This window comes from Tympanuchus pallidicinctus, unplaced genomic scaffold, assembly GCF_026119805.1.
Source record: "Tympanuchus pallidicinctus isolate F22 unplaced genomic scaffold, pur_lepc_1.0 scaffold2, whole genome shotgun sequence".
Lineage (NCBI taxonomy): Eukaryota > Metazoa > Chordata > Aves > Galliformes > Phasianidae > Tympanuchus > Tympanuchus pallidicinctus.
The window spans coordinates 10,801,269-10,807,268 of NW_026294721.1; the positions used below are offsets into that span (position 1 = coordinate 10,801,269).

The 6,000-nt window shown below is 52.4% G+C and overlaps 1 protein-coding gene across 1 annotated transcript in view; it reads right to left on the reverse strand.

Annotated features, from left to right (window-relative positions):
- KIAA0232 (KIAA0232 ortholog) overlaps positions 1 to 4,923 on the reverse strand; it is a 61,952-nt gene extending 57,029 nt beyond the window's left edge. Inside the window, exon 1 of the mRNA XM_052681528.1 lies at positions 4,767 to 4,923. The gene's annotated coding sequence lies outside the window, so the exon portion shown is untranslated. The remainder of the gene's footprint in view (positions 1 to 4,766) is intronic.
- Positions 4,924 to 6,000: the final 1,077 nt, after the last annotated feature.

Here is a 6,000-nt window from a genome sequence, read left to right on the forward strand (position 1 = left end):
TGTGCTCCCACTCAGCCAGAGTCCTCACATTTGTTTCAAGTTTGTAATAACTCCGTACAGTGTCACAAGGATTTACTGAGAATTAATTACTCACTCAGTAGCAGCAACACGCATTACCTATTTTTTCATTACTGATGCTTCAAGCAGCCTTTTCCCTTAAGGCTAACAAAACTATTTTCTTAAAAAGCATATATGACACATCCCTCCAAAAATGCCTTTAATCACTCTGTGTATGTTTTGGTATGTGTCGCCACTTTGCCGTTAAAGATTATCTCAATCCAAATCTTGGCTGAGCTAACATTACCTGGAATAACCTTGCAGAGGGTATCTTGCAGCTGAGCTCTGCTGTTCTGATGCTAAAACGACACAGTTTTATGAAAGCGTGCTTTATTTCCCCTGCTTTCAGCGAGCCCCTGATCTCTCACTCTCATCTCCAGACTTCCTTTAACAGGACACAAAATCTTTCCTGCAGCGTAACTGCAGTTCTCTTTGGAATTCTTCCGCAACCAAACTCTCCTCTAACCAAATCTCAAAAACCACCACCAAAAGAGCCCCCACACAGTTTCATAATATATGAACAGCACAACCACTCTTCCTTTCCATACAGCATGTGAAACACAGGCACAACCAAACGGAACGCTGTGCTTCCATCCACGCCGTGACGCAGCTGACAGAGCAGCAGGTTCAGCTGCTGGACCACCTTCTTTTGCTTCTTTCACATAAAACAACATTCATATCTTATCCCTGTTACAATTTATAAGGTGTCTGTGGGGTAAGGAGGGGATTTTTTCTTCAGACTACAAATTTTCACCTGTGATCCTTTCTAGAATAAGGCCCAAAAGGTTACAGACATGAGCAAAGTTGGCATCGACTGCAGACTTGAAACTTCCTCCTCGCGACAGCACATCACTAAAATGAGCAATGTAATCATTTCCAAATTACACTGAAAATTATATTTATTACAGTGAGTCTGCATACAGACTATGCTTACACATCACAGGACCTAATTAACCTACCACATATAATATCACAACGGTACAATGAATTTAAATTCAATTAAATTCAGCGAGGGAAAAAAAAAAAGGAAATTTTAAAAAATGAATTCAAATTTAAATTTCCACACTACTGAGTGAGAAGTAAAACTCCTGGAAGGACAAACAGATGCCAAAGCAGTCGTGCAGCAGCTCAGTTAGGAGCAGAATCCCTGAGAAGAACATTTCTGTGATTAAATCCAGATAACTGGACATGAAATTATAAAGGAAATAGGTTAAAAACTACAATTTCATAACTTACAAGGCAGCTAGAGGAGGAGCTTTTAGTGAGAGCTTTGTGAAAGGAGAACCTTCTTACTGAACACTACTGAATGCTGAAAACAGCTCGATGATAAAGCACACATCCCACCACTCAGCATCCAAACGTGCCCAACCAGCTGCTGGGAAACTACAACAACCTCTCCAGTAACAGAAGAGGTCACTGCTGGTATAGATCTCTTCCTACTGAACACTCCAGAAGTCTCACAGTTACCTGGTATTTCTGCCTAACAAGAGGTTGGGTAAATGAACTCCAAATTTAAAAACACGCTTTTCTTCACAGTAGCCAATTTTCTTTTTAACTATACACTAAAATGCAACTGAACACTCAAACATTCATTTGAATGTGTTTGTTTTGCCTCACGGAATTACTGAGAAAATAGCTTGGGAAAACAACCACAAAGCAAACAATGCAAAGACAACTCATTTCTATACCGATATTCAAACGACCAATGAGCCTGGCACTGCTCTTGAGCTGAACTGTACGATTCCAGTCTCTGCCCCACAACACAGAAGGCACAATCCCAATCAAAAGAGCATATGAAAGAGCTCCCACGATCCCATTAGTGTTCCAAGCTCCACCAGCAGTGCAGGTGACCAGAACAGTCCCTGCTACCTCTCAGCCTATAGGAGTTCTAAGTGTTGCTGTCCTCATCACACTCTGCTTCACCACATGTTATTACTCATCACTTTACATTAGTAAGTTATTACCTATAGCTATCAGCCATTAGTTGTTATTACCATTGCATAATTTTAGGGGCTTTACATTAGCACTCCATCAGACAAGTATGAAAGATGTGCTACCAATGTATGTCTGAAGGAAAAAAAGCAAAATAAAAAAGCAGTGAGCTGCAAAGGAATACATAGAAATGGGGGTCTTTTTCTCACATCATCTACAGAAAGCCCTGGAATTGTATATACATTTGAATTTATATCATTATACGGGTTTAGAGGCGACATTTAACATATACCACTTTCAATACCCATCATTATGCGTTTCTGTATGCTTCTTTAAGCAGGGTCTGAAGTGGTGATGATTTTGCTCAGTTTGAACTAAATAGCCAGGAATCCTATTGGGGCTCTGCGATACTATTCCTAAAAATCAGTAAATTTTCACTGAAGATTCACCAGCACCCATTACAAAATCAACCTCTTGGCTTCCTTCCCTGCCCTCATTCACCTAGAAACAAGGTGCTCAGGAAGGGCAAGTAGGGAAGCTGACACTAAATTATAAGCAGTATCTAGATCCCACTCTGTCCCTCTTTCTGCTAGGATGCATAGCAAAGCAGCAGAGAAAAATGCTGACATCATTTTACTCCTATGGAATTTCTGTTATTCGGAAGAGCAATGAATAGCAAAAAGAGGAAAAGCAGTGCAGATTGCAGGCTAAGGAATCAGCATATTAAGGTAACAGATGTTCAAGGCCTCCTGTCTTTCCTCTGGGGTCCCATATCAATCTGTTCTCCCCTTCCTTCTGATTCACCTGCCGATGAGCAGAAGGGCTGCAGGGTCGCATAGCTAATGCCAATCTGCAGAACCTGCGGTCTGGAACAATCATTACCTCCAATGGTGCACAAAACAGACAAACTGAGATTAAGTTCCATTGCTGTCAGCACAGGAACACCTGCTACACACAGCGGGCAGGGACAGCAACTGCTGAGGTTTTCCATTGAGAGTTTAAAGCAGGATTTCCCCTAAAATTCTTGGAACATGAAGGACATTACAAATGTACAAGGCACTGCTTGTCTTCGTTCATGTTACCTACTTCCTCTCTTACATCTCTTTGCCGGAGATTGGGGATTTTGATGCATACACAGCACACTTTATTAATTGCAAGGGAAGGGTTGTACACTACCATTTTAGCACATCCATACTGACAAGGAGCAGCAGATGGAGGATTAGCACAAAATAAAATCTGTAGAGTTACACATCAAGTAACGATCAAGTTACATGTCATTTACTTTTATAAGGAATATTTTTGTCTTCAACAACACATTAGAAAAAGGCCATTTCAGACGGGCAGGGACCACAAACAGCCTGCACTGGTTGGGCTTGGGTGCTGTGGTGAAATAGTCTACTTCATGCAATTACCCACTGTGAGCTCAGTGAGTAATTTTGACATGACTTTTGACAGCCAGGACACCCAACTTGAGCTGCAATTTCCTCTTCATCACAGCGACACTGAAGTCGGACGTGTGGAAGAAGGACATAAAGCACAGCACTTCCAAGGGCCGGCAGGAAAACCTGCCGCGCGCACCGCAGCGTCCTCAGCTCCGGTCCTATCAGCTACAACCCGACACACGAAAAGCACGGGAACATCGGAACGCCTTCTCTTCAGAGGACAAACCGCACCGTCCTCACCCTTCAGATGAAGGGTGCCGGGTACCGCAACGCGCGATTAAAACAAAGACAAACCGGCGGAGCACGCCGCGCTCCCACTTCTCTCAAAGTTTCGGCCGCCGGCCGCGCTCAACCACGTTTTGGGAAGCGCGGCCAGCGGGAAGCCGGCTCCGCTCCGGCGGGCGGGGGCTCGGCCGCGCCGCTTCTGCATCCAGCCGTAACCTTCGGCAAACCTTGGCCCCCGCCCCGCCCGCCGCCCGCCAGCGGCTGCGGCCCTGCCGGGCCCGCCCCGCGTGGCCATAGGACACCGCTGCCGTCACTCCGCCGTCAGCCGAGCCCCGCCCCCCGCCGGCGGCAGCCCGAGCCTTTCTGTCCGCCTTTCGCCTTCGATAGGCCCCTAAAGGACAATGCTGCGGGAGGGGAAGGAAAGAGGGGCGGAAAAAAAAAGAAAAAAAAAAAAAAAAAAAAGAAGCGGGCCCGAGTCCCGCCGGCCGCCTCCCGCCTTAACCCTGCTCCGCTGCCCGCACCGCCCCGAGCCGCAGCGCTCAGCCCCACTGTGCTGCTCAGCGCCGGCGGTGCGCGGCCGAAAGGTCACGGCGGGGCCCGCGCTGCGCCGTCACGGCCGCCAGAGCTTCGGCTCTCCCCGCCGCCCGCCTGCGAGCCGCGCCGCCCGCCCTCCGCCTGTCCCCCTCCGGGCGCGCCCGGCCCGCGGCGCGACTCCCCCCGGCCCTCACCCGGCGCCGGGACCCCGCGGGTCGGAGCAGAGCGCCGCGGGCGGTGCCGGGGCGGCCAGCTGCTCCCACCGGGACGCCCCGGCCGGGCCCCCGGCCCCGCCTCCCGGCCCTGCCCGCTGCCGGCGCCCGCCGTCACCCCCCGGCCGGCCCCTCTCTCCCCTCCCGCCGCTTCCAGTCCGCGCTTCCCCCCGCCCGGCCCGGGAAAGCCGTCCTCCCGCCGCCCGGCCCCACGGCTCCTCCTCTAGCCGTGCCGCCGGCGCGGGGAGGGAGCGAGGCAGGCCGCCCCGGCCCGGCCCTCGGCGCGGCGGCGGGAACGGAGGCCCCGGCCCCGTCCTCCCGCAGCCCCGGTGCCGCCCCTCCCGCCGCTCTACCCGGGCTTTACCTGCCGTGGCGGCGCGGGGCCCCGGGGCCTCTGGCAGCCGGAGGAGGCGGCGGACTCCGTCCCGCTGCGGCCGTCCCCGAGTGAGGCGGGCGGGACGGAGCCGGGACCTGCCCCGGGAGGCGTTACGTAAACCGGCGGCGGCGGCGGCTCCCAGCGCCACGGGGAGGGTGGGGAGAAGGGAGGGAAGGGGGGGGGGGGGGGAGGCGGCCGTTCCGTCACCCGGCAACAGGACTCAGCGCCCCGGCGGACCGCGCCGCAGGCCCCGCCCCATATCCTTCCGCCCAGAGGGCGACCCGGATCCCGCCGCCTGAGCGCGGGGGTGAGAGGAGCGGCAGGCGGGACGCGAAGGGAGCGGGCGGGAAGGCGGGAGAGAAGCGTCCCTTTGGCCGGGCTGTGCGCTACGGCCCCGCCCGCCGGGGGAGCAGCCGGGCGCCTGAGGAGAAAAGGGGCGGGAAGAGCACAGGGATGGAATGCGGAGGAGAGGGAAGTGGGGAGAACGACCGAGCGTCAGCGGGTGCGGGCCCGCAGTAGGGCTCGGCGGCTCCAAGGGCGCGGTGTGCAAACAGAGCGGATTCGGGGAGCCCGTGTGGATAGAAAGGTTGCCGTTGAGAGCTGCTGTCAGGAGCTGCGAAACTTTCGTCCTCGTGGATGAAGTGGGTTCATCAGAGCTGTGTACGCACCGAGGGGTAATGAAGGGGCAGCACTTACAGCGTGGCAGATGGATGAAAATAGGCCGCGGTGAGACTGAAAATATGACGAAGGCGGCACGCAGCAGTGCTAATTAAGCGTCTTAATTGGGAAAGTAATAACGCCCTCCTGGACGTGCAGTGGGTCTGCTCATTCCTCAGCTGTATGAGCACACACAGGTGGAAGGAAAGTCAGTATTATGTAAGATGCCAAAGTAAGTCAGACCGTGTCATCCTGAGGGTTTTCCCTTTACTCACAGCCTCGTAGTGAGGTATGCCATCTAACCAGGCTCACACTACCACTTCTGTCCATGCAGAGCCTTTGCTGCAACTACGCTCCCCACTGACAAGATGATCCCACAGCTGGGTGTGGGCATTCCAGAGAATTAAACCTGCATATGAAAGCACATCTCATAGAGACCATGAACGTGTGCCAAGGTAGTGGCCACTGCCTCCCCACCTACATATTTATTTGTGATACATGACAGCAGCATTACTCTTATTTCTCCTTTATTTTCATTTTAGCTAGGTTTTTGGTTTTTTTTTTT